The sequence below is a fragment of the Dendrobates tinctorius genome, unplaced genomic scaffold (assembly GCF_039654945.1).
Source record: "Dendrobates tinctorius isolate UK_male_01 unplaced genomic scaffold, ASM3965494v1 ptg000150l, whole genome shotgun sequence".
Classification (NCBI taxonomy): domain Eukaryota; kingdom Metazoa; phylum Chordata; class Amphibia; order Anura; family Dendrobatidae; genus Dendrobates; species Dendrobates tinctorius.
In genome coordinates this window covers 3,675,200-3,700,464 of record NW_027361817.1, presented here as the reverse complement: position 1 = coordinate 3,700,464, position 25,265 = coordinate 3,675,200, and the positions used below count along the sequence as shown (strand labels likewise).

At 47.6% G+C, this 25,265-nt stretch overlaps 1 protein-coding gene across 3 annotated transcripts in view; it reads right to left on the bottom strand.

Moving 5' to 3' along the window:
- MYO1B (myosin IB) overlaps positions 1 to 21,369 on the bottom strand; it is a 305,050-nt gene extending 283,681 nt beyond the window's left edge. For all 3 annotated transcript variants that reach the window (XM_073546692.1, XM_073546694.1, XM_073546695.1), the window contains exon 1: positions 21,136 to 21,369. The gene's annotated coding sequence lies outside the window, so the exon portion shown is untranslated. The remainder of the gene's footprint in view (positions 1 to 21,135) is intronic.
- Positions 21,370 to 25,265: the final 3,896 nt, after the last annotated feature.

Sequence of the window (25,265 nt, the reverse complement as noted above, 5' to 3'; positions counted from 1 at the left end):
TGTACGTCCGGCTGTGTCCCCCGGCGTATGACGTCATTGTCAAGCGGCACCCGCGACAAGTGCACTCACGTCATTTTAACATAAGCGCGCTGGATCTATAAGGAGGACACGGCACGTTGCTGGGAGCGCACACAGGTAAATGATTTTTTTTTCTCCCCGTTGTCGCTGTAGATGCAGCATGATGCTGGGGCCAGGCCAAGGGACCACAGCCAGGGCCAAGGGGGCACAGCCAGAGGTAAGGGTCATAGGGCCCCCATGTCCCTTGGTCCTGCCCTCTAGGTCCCTTGGCTCTGGCCGTGCCCCCTCCACGTCCTGTGGCCCAGGCTGTGCCCTTAAAGGGAACTTGTCAGGTCCCCCATGCCCTCCAATCCAGCAGAATTCACTTCTTATTTATAAGTAAATTCTCTGCCTAACCAGCCCTGTATAACGTTTGCCTGTAAAAATGAGGTAAAAAAAAAAAAAAACCTGAACACTTCTATTGTCCCCGTTTCCTAAGCTAATAAGGGCTTTGACTAGTCGATGGAGTGTTAGTTGCCTGAGAGTCAGCCCGCTTTCCATGTTATCATGGAGTTCAGAGGCGCACTGTGCGTGATTGGAAGTTTAGGAGATGGCTTCTGATCATGCCAAGTGCAAGTTGGGAAATATGCACCTAACTGCAGAGATTCAGTAGCACTGCCAAAATGTGTGACACACACGTGTGACATTTGCAGGGCTGGCAATGATGACTGCTCCGGCAAATTATGTTATTATGCCCACAGGAGCATGATAACATGGAAACAGGGCTGACAAGTCTGGGGCAACTAACGCCCCATCGACTAGCCAAAGCCCTCATTGGCATAGGGAACAGGGACAATATATTTTTTTAAATCTCATTTGTACAGAAAGCAACACTATACAGGTCGGTTAGGAAGAGAATTTACTCATAAATAAGTGAATGCTGCTGGGTTGGAAGTCATGGGAGACCCAACAGGCATGGGAGAAACATACATTATTAGTTTATGGTGGCAAGTGGGGGACATTATTACGGCTGTAATATAATTTACTTTTTAGGAGACAGTTTTTCCATGAGGGGGAACAAAAGGAGGTCCTGTTACTGTGTGGGGCAGCATCATGTCGATTTGTTTCTTCATCTGGTATAGTGTAGAAGTCAGGAAAAAGTGTGAAATGTGCTTTAAATGACTTTATTCCTGCAGAGATGACTCCTGTCAGGAAGAAGTGATGGGGGTCTATGCCAGATGAAGAAGAAAAGTGAAGATGAAGGACTTCATCTAGAGAGGTCACTGGTACAGAGCTCCTGTGTATAATGTTACCAGTGGTCACTATTACCTGTACACTGACAGTATATACAGAGCTCCTGTGAATATAATGGCACTCGTGATCACTATTACCTGTACACTGACACTATATTCAGAGCTTCTGTGTAGAATATCACTGGCGATCACTGTATTACCTGTACACAGACTATATTCAGAGCCTCTATGTATAATGTCACTGGTGGCAATAACAGTTAGTATTGTCTTTTTATTCATGATAAGCATTGTAGTATTCAGTCACTATGTGGTGGTTATATGTGGTCTGTCATGGTACTTCATTGTATGTGGTATTATAACTTTTTAACTACAGAATGCAAGCTACCACAATTGTACATCCCCAGTCATGGTGTGTGCACGGTAGATGGGCAGGAGCCGCCTGTTTTTTACAGTAGATGCTCCATTATAACGGGGATAACGGCTAACAGTTATTTGTATATAGATGTAAGGTGGGCCCCTAAGGTCAATTCCTCCTTTGGGCCCAAGACACCCCAGTCCAACCCGGTTTACGGATATAATTGCATCCAAGACAAAAGCAGGAATCACTGCTGAAGATTATAGACCTTCTTTGCATCTTGCTCTGTAACATGATAACCTTTGAGAGTGGTGTCATATAGGTCACTGGCAAACCTGAGGATTGGCATCTTGCTTGTAGCACACTTTCGTGCAAACACCTTCTGATAGTTTGTACAGACACTTGTGGGTGGCATAATGTATAGTATCCGGACCTCTATTATCCTTATCCAGGTAGACAAAGCTCAGCATTACATTGATTTGATGTTGGAACCAGTAGTACAGCCATTTCTCCAAAGTGTCCCAAACACAATACCAGGCTGCATGTTACCTATGGTACTTGGAGAAGCCTGCATTGGCTAGAATGTGCCACCATGGTCTACATCATCTCTGGAATTGTCTGTTTTCAAGAACTTCTCGAAATTCCTTGGTCAGCAATTGAAAAGGGAGCCGCCAACAGCAGATCTTGATGGTTTGCTGCCCAAGTGCATTCAGTATGTTAGAATATTCCTTACACAACCATTAATATACGGCTTGGCTGCTAAAAACGAGGTTAAGTGCGGGTATTTCTGTACATAGGGCTCATACTCAATACTGAATAAAAGAAGTGTTACAATTTTTTGATCTTCATTTTTCTATCATTTACACATTTATTGAGCCTGCGATTTCCACAATTCTATGACTTTTCCTTCATGTTGCAATTTCATTGTTGAGGAATGTACACACAAATCCTAATTTTGAGCCTACTGTAGTATAATGCCAAGCTCCAGCAACAACTGCTTGAAATGAAAAGAATCGCAATAACGGCAACCTATAGCTCCAACTGCTGGATTTGATAAATTATAGTCTCACTTGTTTCAGTGATGGCATATTAGGATGTTGCGCACTTGTTCTCATGTAGTATAACGGTATAAGTCTAAAAGGATTACTCCAAGCAGGTAGTGAATTCCCGGTTTGTCTTCACTAGCATATGTTACTGGTTTGGCACGATTGTCCCACTAGCAAGAACTATACTGACTGGTAGCATGGTCCTCATGCAGTATGCGCGCTTCCACACAGCCTGAGCATACTAACTCCAGGGTGTGAGAAGTAGGCTTCAGTAACCGACCCCATAATATTATTGTTATTTATTTTATTTTTTTTGCACAGTAGGAATGACTTTCTTGATCAGAAAAAAAAAATTTGTGTTATAGTAGACTATTAATTTTCCCTGGTGAAGAAAGCTACAGTCCTTAAAGGGGTTAGCAGTCACTGTGTGACTGCAGACTTGTGAATCCTCACAGTGCACAAACTGCGCGCTGTGAAGATTTTCCAGTGCAGCATTGGAAACTGTGGTCATGTAACTGCAAACATGCGATGTGCATTCTCCCAGCCAGAATCCAACTAGACTGTTTCCAGTGGGTCGCCCTCACACCCAGGGCAGTGGGGTACTCGGTACCGGGCCGGTGCCAGGGGGAATGTGTGTCACAGCAGCGGTGACCCGGTCCGTGGCCCTGGGCACCCAATATCAATGGCAGTGATGTTAATGGTAAGATGTTGAGCCAACGCTGCATGCAGATCCACCCACTGGGACTGATGGTGTGGTGCAGCAAAGATGGTGTAGCGCCCCACAGGTGGAGCTGTAGTCCCAGGGCAGTGTAGGTGCAATGGATGAGGAGAGGCGCAGGATGGTATAGAGGCTGGTACCCAGGTGTAGCGGTGCTGGAATAACTGGAGGACACCAGAGTATGCGGTTCCAAAGCTTTACTCACTGTTTGCAGTTCACACAAATGCCTGCCTCCGCACTGTGTTCTTCAAGTCAGGGCCCCAGCCAACCTCCAGGCAGGATAGGATTCTCCCCTCCACACTCTGCCAATATGTACCTTACTGAACGACTCCTCCAATGCGCCTTTAGGTTGCGAAGCACTCCAGTACTTAGTTACCCTGGAATGCCTCTCTCTAGGTGTTCCTAGTCTCTACTTGTATGACAGACAGCTATAGCCTGCTTCGGGGACTCCTCTCTGCGTCCCGGCTCACTATCCAGTTCCTGTTGTGTCCCAAGCCTATGATGGGAGTAAGGCGTTAGTGGCTCACTACTCCTCCGGTGTCTGTTGCCGGACATAAAGATTCAATCAACCTCGGGGACCGGGCCCCAGCCTTTGCGCTCTGGACTGGAAGGGTTCTCTCTCTCTCTACCTGCTTCCCACCATCCTTCTATTCTCCTTCGTTCCGATCTGTTCTCTCTCTCTTATGGAATCTGTAGTCTCCAGTCTACGTCTCCTTCCTTCTGTTCCTTTCCCGTGCCAGCTGGCTCAGGTCACAGACAGCTGCAGCACTCCTTCCTCCATCCCTCTTCCAGGGATCCTCACTCCTGTGAGTGACTTCCTTTCTCTCTCACCCTCTGTCAGACCGACCTGACCTACTGACTGATTTGAAATCCTACACCTTCCCTCTCTTTAATATCTAGCTCTACCCGCCTCCCCAGCACCTCTCGTGTTACGAAGCCAGGGACCACAAAAGGCACCCTATGACCTTTCCAGCATAAAGCATGGATCGATCCCTGCTGAACTATCCTGTGTGTGGGGTGCAGATGTTGGAATGTGAAAGGGAGTTCCAACCCTACCTGGATGGTGGGGTACAACACCTTAGAAGGTGCAGTACCTCTGTGGCGACTGAAGCCTCAGGGGCGCCACACCAGCCTAGCACAATAGACTTGAATCGAGTGTACTGGAAACAGTCCAATTGGATTCAGGCTGGGAGAATGCACATTAAATATTTGTGGTCACGCGACCACCATTCCCAGTGCTGCATTGGAGAATCCTCACAGTGTGTGCACTGAGGTGAGGACTCCTAAGACTGCAGTCAAATAGAATGACTGCAGACTTGTTTTTAAACTGGACAACCCCAGTAACAAGTTAAAGTAGTGCTCCTGCAAAAATTTCCCATATAATGCTAACTCAACAGCAATATCCCAGTAGCATAATTAGTTTTATCCTAGCTCAGTTGCACGATTAGATTTCCTGTGATGAGACTACTATTTTCTCTGAAGAACCAGAAGCACCCAAGCAGGTTGTACAAGAGAATGAATTAGTAAAACCATATCAGGGATGAAGAAGGAACCAAGATGGCAGGGAGCTTAAATTAGAGCAACTCAAATAAAACATATTGCGTTAATCTGCAGGTTTATACTGTTCAAAACTTGTCTGGTACCCACACCGAGAGCCTCACTGCCAGGAGAAAATTAACTTTTTCCAGTTCACCACCATGGAGGACATCCTTCTTACCCTCAGTGGGACAGCGGTTAAAAGGACTCTCCCCCCTTACCACCCATCAGTGTTTTTCCTGTCCCACTGGGGGTAGGAACGTCGAAGCGAGTCCTCGGACGGTGCTGTGCAGATGGTGAGGATGGGGGGGGCCCCCAGTCTTTCCCTTCCTGCCGCAAGAAATCTGCGGCTGATACCTGCGATGGGGGGGTCCCTCAGCTAGCCCCAGTGTACCCCTGGGGATGGGGTTCCGCTTCCTCCTCCTTGAGGGCTCTCGGGCCCAGCGCCATGCCTTTGGTCAGCGGTTTCCACGACGCTGGTGAAACTATTCCAGGGCGCTGAAGCGCGGTGGTAGCCACAGCAGCCGGTGGGCCGGTGCACGGCAAGAGTCATGCTGCGGAAGTGCAGCGGTGTCCACGACAGCCAGCCGGCAAGCATTGGGATCAGTGCTGGAAGCAGGAGACGCGGTTGCGTATCACTTCTGGGTGCGGCCGCACGCCAGGCATGGGGGCCGCGTCACTGCCGGGTTGCGGCGGAGCCCAGCGGCTGCGTCTGCCGCATGGAATGGCTGGAACAGCACGGTCACACCGCACGGGATCAGCGGTTGAGGAGGAGCAGGGTCAACCAGGAGGTAAAAGGGTAAATAAAAAAGTTAGAGAGCTCAGTACCCACCACCAGCCATCCTGAATTGTGGGAACAAGCTCAGGCAGTCTGCACCACATGGAGGACACAGCCAGACCTGAGGCAGCAGACAAAAGCCAGGGGCACGTGAGTAGGCTACCCACAAAGCCATATCACTGGTGCCACCCTAGTACCCTATAGACACGAGGGTAATACTGAATATCTGTTTTAGGGAGAGCCTTCTACCCTGTCAGTGAAAAGGAAATCTGGGAAAAAGTGTTCTATTTGTACAGCCAAATTCCCTGAAAATTGGCTGAAACCACTCTGAGGCCTGTATATTAAAAACAGGAGTCATTAATGGCTGACATGAGGTCACTAATAAGGCAAGTAGTCCAGGCTTCCATCTCAAGCCTAGGTCTTCCGCATGCCAGCCAAACAGAACCCCAGAGGTCACGAAAGAGGCCTAGGGAGTCTAGCCCTTCCTCGGACGAAGAGGATTCGGAAGATTCAGAACAAGATGGAAAAGAGGATCCAATTGGAAGGGGGAAAAGAGATCTCTTTTCATCAGGTGACACAGCCGAGCTTCTGCAGGCTGTTCGGGACACTATGCAATTACAGGACTCCCCGGAAGTAGTATCTGTACAAGACGAGATGTTCGGCGGTTTGCATACCCAGGTCACTAGTGTGTTTCCAGTAAATAACCACATCCGATCCATGATATTGGAGGAATGGGAAGATGCGGAGAAGAAGCTAGTAGTACCAAGAGACTTCAGGCTCCGATTGCCTTTCAACACAGAGGATATAAAGACATGGGACGAGGTACCCAGGATAGATGTTCCATTGGCCAAGGTGGCAAAGAAAACAGCATTCCCATTTGAGGACTCCAACCTGAAAGAGCTGATGGATCGCAAAGCAGATGGACTACTAAAAAGAGCCTGGGAGTCTTCGGCAGCCATAATTCAGGCCAACACTGCAGCAACTTCTGTGGCCCGGTCCATGCATTTATGGGTGGACGACCTGGAGGAACATCTCAAAGCCAAAACTCCCAGAGAGATCATACTCAAATCTCTGCCTTTGCTAAAGCTTGCAACAGGGTTTATGGCAGACGCATCAGCAGAGTCAGTGCGGTTCGCTGTGAGAAGCAAGTCATTGTCTAACGCGGCCAGAAGAGCAATCTGGCTAAAGACTTAGTCAGGCGATATCCAGTCAAAAAATAAACTCTGTGCCTTTCCATTTTCAGGGGGTAAAGTGTTTGGGCCAATTTTAGATGACATACTTGAAAAGGCCTCATAAGAAAAAGGGGTTCCCCGAAGAAAAAACAAAACTACCAGCCCTTTCGTAGGTCCCATCCTAATCAAAACACGGACTACAGGGGGAAAGGGAAGACAGGGAGATGGAGCTATCCCAAAGGGGGTAAGGGGAGAGACTCCATCTTCTCTAGCTTTGGGTCACACAAGCATAAAAAATGACGCCGTCAGAGTGGGAGGTTGGTTAAAGGAGTTTCTAGGGGGTTGGCAGAAGATATCACAGAATCCATGGATTCTGCAGACAATTGGCCAAGGTTACAGGTTAGAATTCACCAACCCGCCTCCAGAGACGTTCATAGTAACCAAGTCACAACCTCTACTAGCCTCCCCTATGTGGACAGATATCCAGGAGCTACTGAAACTAGACACAGTCATTCCGGTTCCCACGCCAGGAAGAGGCAGGGGTCATTACTCGAGTCGCAAAAAAAAAAAAAAAAAAAACCACGAGAGACTCCCGAACAATTATAAATCTCAAGCCCCTGAACAAATGCATAAAATACAAGAGATTCAAAATGGAATCCATAAGGCTAGTTTCACACTTGCTTTTTTTTTGCAGCGCGTTTTCCCCGCAAAAAAACGCATTGAAAAAACGCATACAGATGCTGCGTTTTTTTCAAGCATTTTTATGAGCATGCATGAAAAAAACGCATCGTTTTTATGCGTTTTTACCGCGTTTGCGTTTTTTTCCAACATTAGGTGGCCCCTCACACTAACCCAAACCATGACTTTACTAACCCTAACCCTGACCCTTAACCAAACCATACCCTGATCCTAACCCTAACCCCTAAATTCCATTGTCTAAACTAATGGTAAAAAAAAAAAAAAAAAAAAAAAAAAACGCATGTGCAAAAAAACGCATACATAAGCATGCCAATGCGCACATATGCTCACCATAGACTTATAATGGGTGTCTTGCTGTAAAAAAACGCATTGCGCGCGCGCATGCGTTTTTTTGAGGCAAGTCGGACGCCCAAAAAATGCAACAGGTTGCATTTTGTGCACCCGAGCGCATACCGCAAAAAAACGCATGCGCGGAAAAACGCGTACAAACGCATGTGTATGCGCACATAAGCGCATCCCATGCAAAGTATAGGGAAAAAAAACGCATGCGCTATTTAGCGCTAAAATACCGCGAAAAAAACGCAAGTGTGAAACCAGCCTAAGATCCACGATACACCTGATAGACAAGGACATGATAATGTCCACTTTAGACTTGAAAAGTGCATACTACCATGTCCCAATTCACGCTTCCTACCAAAAGTATTTAAGATTCACCCTGAAGAACCAGGGGTTAATCCATCATTTTCAGTTCCGGTGCCTTCCTTTTGGCCTTGCTTCAGCCCGCAGAATTTTTACCAAACTAATGATAGAGGTGGTTGCTTATTTAAGAAACCACGGCATAACCATAATACCATATTTGGACGACTATTAGTAGCAGGTTCCAAAGAACAGCTCAAGATCGATTGCCACCTCACAATCTCCAAGCTACAGAAGCTAGAGTGGATCATAAATTGGGAAAAGTTAAAACTGGTCCCACAGTCCAGAATAAAATTTCTGGGAGTCATGTTAGACTCATGTCAGAACATCTTTTCTGCCAGAAGAAAAACAGGTCTCGCTAATCAAGAAGATCCCCTGCTCATTAAGGGAAGCAATGAAGGTACTGGGTCTGATGACGGCATGTATCCCTTGTGTAAAGTGGAGTCAGTTTTACTCGTGAGAGTTACAGAAGGAGGTTTTGAGGACCTGGGACAGAAAACAGTTCTATGGACAGAAGGATGACACCATCATCATCAGTGAGAACATCACTAAAATGGTGGACCAACCCAGAAAACCTGAAAGTAGGGGTACCTTGGGTTCTCTCTCCCCATGTCACAGTTACTACAGACGCCAGTCAGTGCGGTTGGGGTGGACACATAGAAGGAACATACCTCCAAGGGCAATGGAGTCCAGAGATGAACACCAAGTCAAACTTCAGAGAGTTGTACGCAATATGGAAAGTCCTTTACCATGCTCGGACAGAGGTCAGGGGAAAACACGTGAAAGTACTATCCGACAATATGACAGTATTAGCGCTCCTAAGGCACCAGGGAGGCCCAAGATACCCACCGCTACAACAACTAGCAAACCAGGTCTTCAGATGGGCGGAGAACTCAGTTGAATCCATCTCAGCAGTTCACCTGGAAGGAGCCAAGAACCAGGTGGCAGACTACCTGAGCAGGACAAAAATGAATCCCACAGAATGGGAATTGAATTCGGAGGTTTTCAACATACTGTGCCAACGGTGGGGAACACCACAGGTGGACCTCTTTGCCTCCAGAACAAATGCAAAGGTCAGAACCTTCTTCTCTCTGAATCTTCTAGATGGGGCAGCGGGGGGGGGGGGGGGGGGGGGGGTCGACGCTCTGTCTCAGTCTTGGGGAGAAGGGCTCCTGTACGCCTTTCCACCCCTCCCGCTGATTTCGAGGACACTCAGGAAGATTCTGGACGACGGAGCGACAGTGGTCTTGGTGGTACCTTTTTGGCCAAAAAGAAGCTGGTTTCCTCTTCTAAACAGAATAGCAGTAGAAAGACCCATCCTTTTACCGAAGAGATAGGACCTTCTGCACCAAGGCCCGCTCCTCCACACCAACCCAGATTCACTCCAACTGTCAGCTTGGATCCTGAACACCAAACCCTGAGGTCCAGAGGCCTGTCAGAAGATGTGATCACCACACTCCAAGCAAGCAGAAAGCTGGTAACTTCGGCAATTTACAATAAAATATGGAAGCGATTCTGCACCCTCTCAGGAGAAGCCCCGATAGATACCACAAGTCCGGACATTCCCAGAAACCTCGACTTTCTCCACTTGGGCTTTAAAAAAGGCCTTTGGCCTTGTACTTTAAAGTACAGATCTTGGTTCTTAGCATTTTCTTTGACTTTTCTCTAGTCACACATCCCTGGATAGCGAGATTTTCTAGGGCCATTCAGAGGTTGAGACCCCTCGTAAGGAGGTCATCTCCACCTTGGGACCTTAACCTGGTCCTTAACGTCCTGTGTAAAACCCCGTATCTACTGTCGGAGAAGATGGACATAGCCAATCTCTCTTTTATGACGGCCTTCCTTGTGGCCATCACGTCAGCAAAGACGTTGAGGGAAATGCAGGCCCTGTCTATACAGGATCCGTACCTACAGATTTTGGATGACAGGATAGTCTTGAGGCTCGACCCATCTTTTCTCCACAAAGTAGTGTCACCTACAAATATAAACCAGGAAGTGATCCTTCCCTCACTCTGCCAGCACCCTAGAAATCCAAAGGAAGGCGCCTATCATAATTTAGAGACAGTTCTAAAACATCTTAAAGCAACCGAGGGTTGGAGACGAGATAAGAAACTGTTTATACAGTATGGGGGGGGGCCAAATAGGGGCTGTAAAGCGGCAAAGGCAACAATTGCAAGGTGGATAAAAACCATGATAAGCTTAGCTTATAAAGCACAGGGGAAAGATTCCCCAGATATTCTTAGAGCCCATTCCACCCGACCTATGGCTACATCATGGGCAGAAAAAGGGAGGGGCCTAAACAACAGATTTGCAGGGACGCAACTTGGGCTAATCTTAGCACTTTCGATAGGCATTACAAACTAGATATTGTTTCAGAACAATTAGCCTTCGGCAGGAAAGTCTTACATGCAGCAGTCCCGCCCTAAGATTACCATCTTTTCGTACTTCCGCATGGTGCTGTCAGGTTGTGAACTGGAAAACGGTAATTAGACCTACCAGTAATTGTGTTTCCAGGAATCTATCCTGACAGCACTACTAGTTCCCTCCCTATTGCAAGGTTATTGATTTACATACTAATGTGACGTAACATTTATATAAGAATTGTTAATAAAGCTCTTTTTGCATCCATCCAGATGTGGTACTTTGGAAAGTCACTGATGGGTGGTAAGGGGAGGGTCCTTTTAACCGCCCGTTGTACCTGTCCCACTGAGGGTAAGAAGGACATCCTCCATGGTGCTGTCAGGATAGATTCCTGGAAACACAATTACCGGTAGGTCTAATTACCGTTATTCCTCCCGGCAGCGTTCAGTCACTGTCCTGTGTAGAGTGGCGCCTATAACTGCACCCCTGGCATTGATTGACAGCTGGCCCAAATGCTGAGCTGCTGTCAGGCAGGGCAGGGGGGGCGGTTTCAGCCAACGATCTGTATACACAGAGCAGCGACGGAAGCCGCGCCAGCGCCACCCCATGTCTGAACGCTGCTGGGAGGAATGACGTTCCTAATAAATATTCCAAAATTAGTACATTTCTGAAACAAACCCAATTCATTGGGTGGAATAAGCCAAAACTAGACAATCTAAAGATGCACCAAAAGGTACCAAACAGTGTCAGCAGGAGCAGGTCAAACCAAATTTGGACTGGAGAAAGAGCCTCTAAATTTCTTAATTGACGCACATCTCTTAAAAAATTTAGCACAACTTTGGGCTGTTTATATGCCAGGAAACGTTTTTTGTGGTAGATGACCCAATCCCTATTGCAGTGGTCCCCAACCTTTCTGACCTTGAGAGCCACATCCAGCTCCGATAGAGGATCGCAAGCGACATCCAGCTCAGAGAGGGTCGCAAGCAATGTTCAGCTTTGAGAGGGGGTCACGAGCCACAACCGTCTCCCACACTCCCTCACATTAGTGGCAACCAAAGCCCCCATTATGGGTAGAACAAAAGCCAAAGCATTTCCACAGAAGCAGTATATCAAGGTCCAAGGGTTCCCACAATTTCCCCTTTCAGTATTCTCCCATCAAGCACTCCCACCACTGTTGTATCCAGCTTCAAGCACCTACTTTGACCAGTAGTATCAGGGGCTGGCTGGGCAAGGTGGCAGGGAGGCAAATGCCCCCCAGGCCACTACCCCAGTAGCTGTGCAAGGTCGGCCGCCTGATGGACGCGCACAGCAAACTGCGCACGGCCGTGTCTGCTGTGCTGTGATGCGGCCGGCAGTAGAACAGCCACGCACATCAGTCCGTCTCATAATCCGCAGACCGTAGCTTGTGAGACCTCAGTGTGCTCTTGCAGGGGGCGCAATGATGCCATTGTCTCGCCGCTCTACAGGCCAGAAAAGAAAATGGAGGCTGCAGTGCCGGGAATCAGGATGAGGGGAGTATAAACTTCATTTTTTATATTAACAGGCTTTGGGGCCATCCTACTATATATATGGAGGGGAACTGGGGCCATCATAGTGTATATAGGGGGACTGGGGCCATCATAGTGTATATAGGGGGGGGGAACTGGGGCCATCATACTGTATATATAGGGGCTGAGGCTATCATACTGTATATATGGGGTCTGGGATCATCATAATCTACTAACATGTTATAAACATGCAAACTGACATATGGTAAGGTTTGTAGTTGATTATTTGTGTTATGTGATCTGTGTATGTAAATTAACTGTTTGTTTTGCAGAATTGTAAGAACATTGATGAAAACCTGATACCAATGGCAGACCTCTCGGATTTTCAAAGAGGGCAAATTGTTGGTGCTCGTATGGCAGGTGCTAGTGTAACAGAAAGTGCCCGAATGCTTGGCGTGTCAAGAGGTACTGTCTTCAAAGTAATGACTGCGTTTGAAAGAAGGAAAAACATCCGCAGCAAAGCACAGGTCCGGCAGAAAGTCGAAGTTGACTGAGAGAGACCGTCGGACTCTAAAGCGAATTGTGAGAGGGTCGCAAGACCACGACTGCGAAAATCACTGCTGAGCTCAATGAACACCTACATAACCCATTTTCCACGAAAACGGTTTGTCGGGAGCTGCACAAATCTGGATTCCACGGAAGAGCTGCAATTCGAAAAACGCTGCTCTCAATAACAAATGTTTCCAAGCGTTTAGAGTGGTGTAGAAACCTCCAGAATTGGTCCCTCGAGCAGTGGAAACATGTGATTTTCTCAGACGAATCATCGTTTACCCTATTTACGACCTCTGGCCGAGTGTACGTTTCGAGACAGCCGAAAAAAAGCATTCCATCCAGACTGCCTTCTCCCAACTGTAAAACATAGTGGAGGTTCTGTGATGATCTGGGGTGCTACTTCGTGGAGATCCGCCGGGCCAATGATATCCCTTCATGGAAGAATTAACAGCCGAGATTATTTAGGCATTTTGGGCGACCAAGTGCATCCTATGGTTCAAGCACTGTTCCCGCAGGGGAACGCCATCTTTCAGGATGATAATGCACCAATTCATACAGCTAGAATCGTTAAAGCATGGCACGAGGAACATTGTAATGAAGTTGAGCATCTCATCTGGCCCCCACAATCCCCAGACCTGAACATTATTGAGCATTTATGGTCGATTTTAGAGATTCAAGTTAGACGTCTATTTCTGCCGCCATCGTCGCTCAAAGAACTGGAGGGTGTATTAACTGAAGAATGGGCTACAAGTCCTTTGGAAAAAAATTCACACCTTGTATGAAACCATCTCTCAGAGAATTGAGGCTGTATTCGCCGCAAAAGGTGGACCTACACCATGTTGAACTAACTTTTTTTTGGAAGATAGATCTAGGATCATAATATATTATATATACACACATACACACACTGAGGCCATTACAGTATACTGCATATATTGGGAGATCTGGGGCCATCATACTATATATGGGGGAACTTGGGCTATATATATATATATATATATATATATATATATATATATATATATATATATATATATATATATAGAGAGAGAGAGAGAGAGAGAGAGAGAACTGGGGCCATGATGAGAGTATATATATTATAGTTAGTAAGGCAGCACTCACTGAGTGTATTGGGGGGACACTCACTTGGCTGCGATTAAACCAGGTCCGGCAAGGGATTTTTCACATAATAGTCAATATGGTTTATTGTACATGGCATAAACCATAGCAGCATGAAGAATGGGTATCAGTCTTACATCAGACCAAACAAATGTTCATAGCGGAGCTTCACTCTCTTAGGCCTGTGTTCACACAGGCTGTGCTTTGTCCAGCACTCAGGCTCTACAGTCTCCTAGTTAATTTCCCCTGTCCGGGGTTACCTCTTAGAGGCTTTTCACTCCAGACATCCATTCCCTCCTGGGAACTGTCACACACTCGCAGGCCATTATACACAGGCCTCCCCAGGTCAGCGGCCTCAGCACGTGCTCTTCAGGAAGGCAGCACATCTTCCAGCACGTCAGCCTTCCGGGACCTTTCCATAAGGACCAATCAGATCCATGCACTCTCTATGTGACCTACCCTGGTCACCTTATATGGTCCGTAGCCACACCCACCGGATCGCATGGCTATGACCTCATGGCAGGTCCTTTCCAGACACCCAGCCATACACACATATACAGGCTTACTATGGGTGTTCAGACACATGAACCCTGGGTGGGTTTGTAGGTGACTGGTCCCACCCATCTCACCAAGCCACCTGAAAGCTTTCCCTGACACATAGTAACAAACACTCAGCAGTACCCCTGCTGAATAACACATTATTTCAGCTTCCATCACAGGGCCACCCCCCCCTGAGATACACATCAGTTATTTACCCTCCCGCCATTCCTCCTTTCTTCATTACCATAATGGATATGCCTGTGTGCATGACCCATACAGCGCCCCCTAGCTGTCACAGGGGTCACTGCATCACAATATTTATACTATGCCTGGGCATAGTAACCAACTGTGGTTTGTTATAACAAATTATAATGATTATACTGCACATAAAAACCGTGTATCTAATCCTATCCTGTGTGATACTGACTGCTGAGCTGTGTATCTAATACTATTCTGTGTGATACTGTGTGCTGAGCTGAGTATCTAATCCTATCCTGTGTGATACTGACTGCTGAGCCATGTGTCTAACCCTCTCCTGTGTGATACTGGGCTCCCCGTGCAGTCTGTGTCAGAGGGTGGTCTGTGTTGGCACGGTAATAAATTGTGTTATTTCCAGCTTTACAAAGGACGATAACACCATTGAAATAAGAATAATAGGCCTCAGTTACCACAACTGTCTACAAAGAAAACTGTTGCTGATAGCAACCAATCACAGCTCATTTTTCATTTTTTAAACAGCTCTGGGACAGCGTGGCGAGTTTTGAGTAGCGACTTTTGTGTTTCGACTTTTATGTGGCGAGGTTGGTGTACGTGTGGTGAAATGTGTGCTGAAGGTGGTATATGTGTTGGAGAACGTGGTAGTGTGTGGCGCATTTTCGCATTCTGTGTGTGTGTTCATATCCCCGTGTGTGGTGAGTATCCCATGTCAGGGCCCCACCTTGGCAACTGTACGGTATATACTCTTTGGCGCCATCGCTCTCATTCTTTAAGTCCCCTTGTTCACATCTGGCAGCTGTCAATTTGCCTCCAACACTTTTCCTTTCACTTTTTCCCCCATTATGTTGATAGGGGCAAAATTGTTTGGTGAATTGGAACGCGCAGGGTTAAAGTTTCGCCTCACAACATAGCCCATGACGCTCTCGGGGTCCAGACGTGTGACTGTGCCAAATTTTATGGCTGTAGCTGTGACGGTGCGGATGCCAATCCTGGACATACATACACACATTGAGATATAGATAGATATAGATAGATATAGATAGATATAGATAGATATAGATAGATATAGATAGATATAGATAGATATAGATAGATATAGATAGATATAGATAGATATAGATAGATATAGATAGATATAGATAGATATAGATAGATATAGATAGATATAGATAGATATAGATAGATATAGATAGATATAGATAGATATAGATAGATATAGATAGATATAGATAGATATAGATAGATATAGATAGATATAGATAGATATAGATAGATATAGATAGATATAGATAGATATATAGATAGATATATAGATAGATATAGATAGATATATAGATAGATATAGATAGATATAGATAGATATAGATAGATCTCTATCCATCTGAGTATATGTGTCAGTGTCCAGCTGCAGCAATGAGACTCATGGGTCTTTCCCACCTGGTAATCAAGTACCTGCACGGACTGGATTAGGAGTAAATCCTTCAATAGGAGAACAAAAAGGAAATCCAGCAAGAACTCGGCAAACCAGGGTTGGAGTAAAATGATGCTTTTCTTTATTTCTTCAACAAGGTTAAAAAGACGACCCAAAAGGATCAGGAACCAGAGTACATGGCAGAAAAACGCAAATGGGACTACGCGTTTCGGCGACCTAATCCGCCTTCTTCACGGTCCAGACCTGGTTTGGACCGTGAAGAAGGCGTATTAGGTCGCCGAAACGCGTAGTCCCATTTGCGTTTATTTCTGCCATGCACTCTGGTTCCTGATCCTTGTGGGTCGTCTTTTTAACCTTGTTGAAGAAATAAAGAAAAGCATTTTACTCCAACCCTGGTTTGCTGAGTTCTTTCTGGGACAGACAGACAGACAGACAGACAGACAGACAGACAGACAGACAGACAGACAGACAGACAGACAGACAGACAGACAGACAGACAGACAGACAGACAGACAGACAGACAGACAGACAGACAGACAGACAGACAGACACAGACCTAGTCTGAATAGGTGCACTCTGCCCTTCACCATCAGGTTCCGACCAACCCATAAATGTAGGCATTACCAAAATAGAGGTTTATATTCACTCATACATTCAGAGATTAGCCAGAAGTAAGTGTTCACACTGGGCAGCTTTTCTTCAGCAGGAGCAGGGAAGACAGATAAAATTGATGGGAAGATGGATGGAGCCAAATACAGGACCATTCTTGAAGAAAACCTGTTGGAGCCTGCAAAAGACCCGATACTGGTCCGGAGATTTGTCTTCCAACAAAACAATGATCCCAAACAAAGCAAAAGTCCAGACCTGAATCCAATCAAGAATCTGTGGAAAGAGCTGAAAATTGCTGTTCACAAACGATCTCCATCAAACCTCACTGAGCTCGAGCTGTTTGCCAAGGAGGAATGGGAAAGAATTTCAGTCTCTCGATGTACAAAACTGATAGAGACATACCCCAAGTGACTTGCAGCTGTAATCGCAGCAAAAGGTGGCGGAACAAAGTATTAAGGTAAAGGGGCCGAATAATGTGGCACGCCCCACTTTTCAGTTTTTTAATTTCCACAAAAACTTAAAATAACCAATAAATTTCGTTCAACTTCACAATTGTGTTCCACTTGTTGATTCTTCACCAAAATTTACATTTGGTATGTTTATGTTTGAAGCATGATATGTGGGAACAGGTTGAAAAGTTCCAGGGGGGCCGAATACTTTCGCAAGGCTCTGTAGTAAGCTCGGTTCTGCTCCCTTATCTCTGTAGTAAGCTCGGTTCTGCTCCCTTATCTCTGTAGTAAGCTCGGTTCTGCTCCCTTATCTCTGTAGTAAGCTCGGTTCTGCTCCCTTATCTCTGTAGTAAGCTCGGTTCTGCTCCCTTATCTCTGTAGTAAGCTCGGTTCTGCTCCCTTATCTCTGTAGTAAGCTCGGTTCTGCTCCCTTATCTCTGTAGTAAGCTCGGTTCTGCTCCCTTATCTCTGTAGTAAGCTCGGTTCTGCTCCCTTATCTCTGTAGTAAGCTCGGTTCTGCTCCCTTATCTCTGTAGTAAGCTCGGTTCTGCTCCCTTATCTCTGTAGTAAGCTCGGTTCTGCTCCCTTATCTCTGTAGTAAGCTCGGTTCTGCTCCCTTATCTCTGTAGCAAGCTCAGTTCTGCTCCCTTATCTCTGTAGTAAGCTTGATTCTGCTCCTACATCTCTCTAGTAAGATCGGTTCTGCTTCCTTATCTACGTAGTGTTCCACCCTTATTGTGACTTTGTAGTCAGATTGCTTCTGTTACAGTATCTATGTAGGCAGTAAGCTTGGGTCTGCTCCCATATCTATGCAGCAAGCTCCGTTCTATTTTCTATGTACAAACCTGTTATCTCTGTTGCTTTAATGCAGTAGCCAGAGATAAATTGGGCAAAGGTGGGCGACTGCAACTGGAGGGCCACTGCCTTGTGATTGCCCCCCAGGCTGAAAATTGCCAGCCAGCCCCTGAGTAGTATCATCCTGTCTCCAGCCCACCATCCTTAAATTATCTCTAAACCCCTAAGACCAGTATATGTGCATCCAGATCTGCTCTTCTGTGCCGGATTACTCACAAAATTCACCATTTTGACATGTGCTCTTAGCTCTTTGCTAGACCTGGCGCTAATGCACCAAGCTAGCAGACAGCCGCGAGCCACATGTGGCTCCCGAGCTGCAGGTTGGGGATCCCTGCCCTATTGTTAAGCCCATCCACATTTTAAGAGGAGTTCCAGAACCGGCGCAAAAAGAAGCCATTTTTACAAATCTGGTCCAGCAGCACATCCCCGGTCTATGTACTATCAGAGTGCTAGGAAATGCAAAGTTCTCAAAAACATCTGTAGGAACCATGAAGCGAGACATGTGTCCAACTAGCTCACTTTTGTAACCACGTGTGAGGTGGGCAAAGAACATTCTCCTGCAGCAAACTGTCTGCTGTGTGGCGTCCTCTTCCTGAGGTAACTGACACAATGACTGCCAGCCCTTCTGGCAGAGTCCTCCCCTCATCCAACCGTACACAGCTCTGGAAAATGAAAGTCACATTCTGCTTTGTTTAGTCCCAACCACATAATCTGCGCTTGTGTCAGACACACATATGTCCAGTACGGAGAACAAAGCATCCGAAAGGCGACACCTGCCCCTCAGGTGGGAATACAAGACAGATAATCAGTACCCACCATAACTACATTGCATGTATAGGTTGGGGGGTTTGTTTCCCCAAGTGCCAAAAAAAAAAAAAAAAAAAAAATTTTTCAAGTGACATTTTTACATAGTCTTATTGTTTGCTGTAACACTAATGCAGTGTACGAAATTATTTTTTCTAGAATATCTCAGAAGAAGCCCTTAGACTACGTTCACACGTTCAGTATTTGGTCAGTATTTTACCTCAGTATCTATAAGCCAAAACCAGGAGTGGGTGATCAATCCAGAAGTGATGACATGTTTCTATTATACTTTTCCTCTGATTGTTCCTCTCCTGGTTTTGGTTTACAGATACTGAGGTAAAATACTGATCAAATACTGAGTGTTGAATAAAATGGGGTCATGGGAAGCAATTCTGTCATTGTTTCTAGACTAATAAATGGATATCAGAGGCAGTCTACACGGTATCAGTCAGAGCTTCAGTTTGTTTGGGCAGCAAGAGGTTAAAGGGAAGAAAAAAAAAAAAAAAAAACCACATTCACTAGATACATCTTCCCAAAGGGAAACATGCCCCCACAGTCCTGAAGGAGGGGCTAATTAGGAACAAGTCTGATATTAATTGAGACCCTGGGCTCTCTTGCTGGAAGTAACTGGTGATTCACAGAGTACAATTTTCTGCTTAGCTCAGTGGCTTTTCCAGACATTCCTTGAAATTGCGGATTAAGATTTTTGTAGTGGACTCAGTTTGCCATATGGGGCAGTGTGTGCGAAACTGACATTTTTGGCCAGAACATCCTTTAAGGCTGTGTGCACACGATGCAGATTTGCAGCGGATTTTACCGCGCAGAAACGTTGCATTTCTGCATTGTGATGTACAGTAGCCTTAAAATCAATGTAAAAAAAAATGCTGTGCAGATGCTGTGGATTTTTCCGCGGTACAAAATCCACAGCATATTACTTTTGTGCGGTTTTCCATCTCCCCTGTCACCAAAACCACAGGGGGAAAACCGCGATGGAAAACTGCACAAAAACCACATGAAAACCACATGAAAAATGGAAGAAATCTGCAGGAAAAATGCAGGTCATTTGACCTGCGGATTTCTTCCATTCTGCGCGGAAAAAACCGCAGGGCCAAAAAGTCCATCTGCACTCAGCCTAAAGACTTGGCGTTCCCGAAACTACACAGAGGAAGTAGTCCCATGGAGGTGTGAAGGTATAACGTGTCCCGCAGCAGCTCTGCCAGACGCTCCGCAGAACACTTCTGGATGGGGCTCAATATTCACCCATTATGTCACAGTGTGTCCACAGACATTGGCTTCAGGCAGGACGCCGTGCGTCCCAAACCAGGACTGGTCCCCGGCTATGACGCCGTGCGTCCCAAACCAGGACTGGTCCCCGCTATGATCATGTTCTCTGCAGTCCAAGTTCTGAGACCACATGTACATCCGACTTTCCTGCCCCAACCTTAGGGTGTGTGCAGACGCTGCGGATCCGCTGCAGTTTTTGCTGCGGTGTACAGTACCATAATATCCTATGTATATTAAAAACTGCTGTGCAGACGCTGCGGAATGTTCCACGTGGATTTGCTGCGGTTTCAAAACCGCAGAAAAAGTTGACATGTCAATTCTGCGGAATCCGTTGCGGTTTGCCATCTCCTCCATTGTGGAGATGAAATACCGCAGAGCAATCCGCAGGTAAAACCACAAGTCTTTTGACCTGCAGATTTACCTGTGGATTTTACAAAATCCGCAGAGCATTCCGCAGCGTGTGCATGTACCCTTAGATTTCTGAATGTCCCAATACAAACCACTCGGCCATGGGAATTCTTGTGGCACTCCCCAAATCTGTGAGGGTCCAGGTTAGGAGTCTCAGAAACTGGCAGGGGCTCATACCATTGTGTGCAAACACTTCCCACAAGCCATTGTTTTCAGGTCTGACAGGGCGTCAGCGATGTGCAGAGGAGATCCTAGATCACTCACACCGTGACGGCTGTCAGAAAACCGACAAAAAAAATTGGGCACGTCACATCATTTTGGACGTTACTCAGGGAAACAATGGAAGCTAAAATTAGGTGGAACTCATCACCAACGGTCAGTACTGGAGCATCTCTGCGGAGTCATCGAAAGTGTAAAGCGCGGCGGAATATGTTGGCGCTATAGAAGTAAAATTGGTACTAAAGTGAGCAGGACTGTGTGGGGCGGTCATTTGTTCGGGATCTCACGCTCCATCCCAGGATGGAATCAAGTCTGCGCTGGAAACAAAGGCTCAGGATAGAAGAGGACAGGAACACAGCTGACTTATCACACACAACAGAAAGTGACTGTCCAGGGATACAGAGGGTGTCCAGCATCCAGCCGGGCTGGGGACTCCTATTGTTCAGTCCATGCCCATGGTGGAGAAGTCCACTCCAGCACGTGGACGCCACACTAGTGTCAGACAGCTGTATGTAAAGCCCAGCCATACACAAATCATCATGTGTGATACCTTATAGTGAGGTCTCCGAGTCTTCTGGTCTAACCAATCACTCCGACTCCCTGCGACTTTAATCCACAAGAATAAAGTAGAAATTGGGTCCAGCCAATCCGGACAGGCTGGGAGCTAAGAGGCAGCAGCTCCTCTGCCCACGGAGCGTGTGAATGAATGGGAGAAGCCAGACTTCCTCTCGCTCTGCTCCTACCCTGCTGCCTGGGAGAGAGGCCAGTATTGGGAGAGGTGCAGCCTGCACCCCTGCCTCTATATCCACCTCGAATGTTACTGCTCCACGCCCCTGTCCCAGCAGCCGCTGTGTGCACACTGCCACCAGGTGGACACCACAGGTATCGCCATGTAGCCCCGCTGCTGTGTAACAGTGGGACTTGCTTCAGGTATCGCTCACACGGTGCGTTCTGTCAGTGTTTGTAAGCCAAAACCAGGAGAAAAGCGTAAAGATGGCCCTCTTCAGACCCAATATGGATGCAAAATACTAGTGTAAACGTGGCCCTATGCAGCTGCTGTACTCTCCACGTTGGTGTCCTTACAGCTGGCCAGGGAGAGCACAGCTACTGAAAGGCAAATCTACCTACTGCCATTCAGAAGCTTTGGAAAGCTGGGTCATATAGAGTGAGGCTGAGTGCAGACGGAGTTTTGAGCCCTGCGGATTTTTCCGTGCAGAATGGAAGAAAACCGCAGGTCAAATGACCTGCATTTTTCCTGCGGATTTCTTCCATTTTTCACACGGTTTTCATGCGTTTTTTGTGCGGTTTTCCATTGCGGTTTTCCCCCTGCGGATTTGGTAACAGGGGAGATAGAAAACCGCACAAAAGAAGCAACATGCTGCGGATTTTGTACCGCAGGAAAACCGCGCGGAAAAATCCGCAGCGTCTGCACAGCGTTTTTTTTTTTTCATTCATTTTAAAGGTACTGTACATCACAATGCGGATATGCAACGTTTCTGCGCGGTAAAATCCGCTGCGGAAACGCTGCAAATCTGCATCGTGTGCACATGGCCTAAGGCTATGTGCACACGTAGTTTTTAGTCTCTGCGGATTTTGTAGAGAAAACCGCAGGAAATCCGCAGGACAAAGTGCTGCGGTTTTTCTGCGGATTATCTGCGTTTTTTCCGCGGTTTTGCCCTGCGGTTACACCTCATAATGGATGAGGTGTAAAACCGCAGCGTTTCTGCACCAAACAATTGACATGCTGCGGATTGTAAACCGCAGCAAAACTGCGCGGAAAAATCCGCAGCATGTGCACAGCTTTTTTTTATTTCCATAGGAAATAAAGGTACTGTACAACGCAGCAGAATCCGCAGCGTGTGCACATACCCTTAGGCATACTCACTGCTGCACTGGTGTTACATGTATGTAATTAGTATGTACATAGTCTGGCGGCATTATTATATATATTACCCAGCTTTTCCATGAATGGAAACTTACTGAGAAATCCCATGCTGCAGCAAAATCAGGATCCTATTCCTGGGAAAGCTGTGTGAGTGCAGACCCTGATGCCATGGGCACAATGCACACAAAAACGCGCCACAGCTGCGGCTTCTGAACGCGGCCGTAGAGGCCACACACCTACGCTTGTTCGGTCACTGTCACTGCTTCCATAGACGCTCATTCAGATGTCAGTGATTTTTCTAATTCGCAGAAAATGGTCTGATTTTCACCAATGGTTTCGATCTGATATTCATTGGTGTTTTTACCATTAGGGTTTTGTGACTGATTTATATCAGTCAAAATTGCAAAGCTTCTCCTACCATTGTACTGTTACATAGGGAGCGCAGCCGTAGTTCTGTGTGCTGCCCATAATTCCTCACATTCCCATAGACTTCAATGTATGATTGTGACTCAGGCGGACATGTGATTAGCATCATTGACTCTAATGGGAACAGCAGCGATAGCCCACGTACGGAATTCACAGAAGTCTGCATGAGGCCTCAGGCTACAGTCACACACCTGTGTGTGACATGTCCCGGTGCTGGCCCACCTGTGTGTGACAGGTCCCGGTGCTGGCCCACCTGTGTGTGACAGGTCCCGGTGCTGGCCCACCTGTGTGTGACAGGTCCCGGTGCTGGCCCACCTGTGTGTGACAGGTCCCGGTGCTGGCCCACCTGTGTGTGACATGTTCCGGTGCTGGCCCACCTGTGTGTGACAGGTCCCGGTGCTGGCCCACCTGTGTGTGACAGGTCCCGGTGCTGGCCCACCTGTGTGTGACAGGTCCCGGTGCTGGCCCACCTGTGTGTGACATGTCCCGGTGCTGGCCCACCTGTGTGTGACATGTCCCGGTGCTGGCCCACCTGTGTGTGACATGTCCCGGTGCTGGCCCACCTGTGTGTGACATGTCCCGGTGCTGGCCCACCTGTGTGTGACAGGTCCCGGTGCTGGCCCACCTGTGTGTGACAGGTCCCGGTGCTGGCCCACCTGTGTGTGACAGGTCCCGGTGCTGGCCCACCTGTGTGTGACATGTCCCGGTGCTGGCCCACCTGTGTGTGACAGGTCCCGGTGCTGGCCCACCTGTGTGTGACAGGTCCCGGTGCTGGCCCACCTGTGTGTGACATGTCCCGGTGCTGGCCCACCTGTGTGTGACATGTCCCGGTGCTGGCCCACCTGTGTGTGACATGTCCCGATGCTGGCCCACCTGTGTGTGACAGGTCCCGGTGCTGGCCCACCTGTGTGTGACAGGTCCCGGTGCTGGCCCACCTGTGTGTGACAGGTCCCGGTGCTGGCCCACCTGTGTGTGACATGTCCCGGTGCTGGCCCACCTGTGTGTGACATGTCCCGGTGCTGGCCCACCTGTGTGTGACAGGTCCCGTGCTGGCCCACCTGTGTGTGACATGTCCCGGTGCTGGCCCACCTGTGTGTGACAGGTCCCGGTGCTGGCCCACCTGTGTGTGACAGGTCCCGGTGCTGGCCCACCTGTGTGTGACAGGTCCCGGTGCTGGCCCACCTGTGTGTGACAGGTCCCGGTGCTGGCCCACCTGTGTGTGACAGGTCCCGGTGCTGGCCCACCTGTGTGTGACATGTCCCGGTGCTGGCCCACCTGTGTGTGACATGTCCCGGTGCTGGCCCACCTGTGTGTGACAGGTCCCGTGCTGGCCCACCTGTGTGTGACATGTCCCGGTGCTGGCCCACCTGTGTGTGACATGTCCCGGTGCTGGCCCACCTGTGTGTGACATGTCCCGGTGCTGGCCGTAGTTTTTCAGACAACACATTGCCTCATAGAGTTTCATTGATCCTTACATACATCAGTTTTAGAATGCATTTGTCAGTAGGATCACCCCTCCTAAGCCGTCTATATGGGCATAAAGGTCCTAAGAAGCGGAATAACATGGAGATCTTGGTATCTGTAATCCAATATCCAAAGATAGCCACGTGCCTCTTACATGTAAATGCAGAGGTGTATCTAGGTTTTCCAGCACCCAGGGCAAGAATTCTGTTTGCCCCAACCCCACCCCCATGCACACTTACCGGTACGTGCCTATGCGCTGGTCTCCCTAATTCTCTCAATGTTCGGTGATAAACTGAAGAAAGCAGGAAGAAAAGCTCGTTATCATTATCACAGTGGCTGAAAGTGTGAAAATCACATGTAAGGGCCCCGTCACACTAAACGACGCACCAGCGATCCTGACAACGATACGACCTGGTCAGGATCGCTGGTGTGTCACTACATGATCGCTGGAGAGCTCTCAAACAGGCAGATTCACCAGCGATCGGGACCAGCGAGGCCGCTGGTATCCAAGGTAAATAGCGGGTAACTAAGAGCGTGTGGCGCTTAGTTACCTCCTGTTTACCTAGGATACCAGCTCCCAGTGTGAGCACGCTGGTATCCAGGGTACACAGCGGGTAACTAAGCGCCGCACGCTCTTAGTTACCCTCTATTTACCTTGGATACCAGCTCCCAGCGTCTGCTTACAGCGCTGGGAGCTCGCTGATCAAAAAATGATCAAAAAATGGCCCAGGACATTCCTGCACGATCAGGGATACCCTGCGGGGGGGCCAGTCGCTGATGTGTGCCACACACAGCGAGATCGCTGATGCGTCACAAAATCGGTGACGCATCAGCGATCTCGCTAGTGATCTCGCTTAGTGTGAAGTACCCCTAAGTGAAGTGGCCATGTGATGACTGCTAGAACC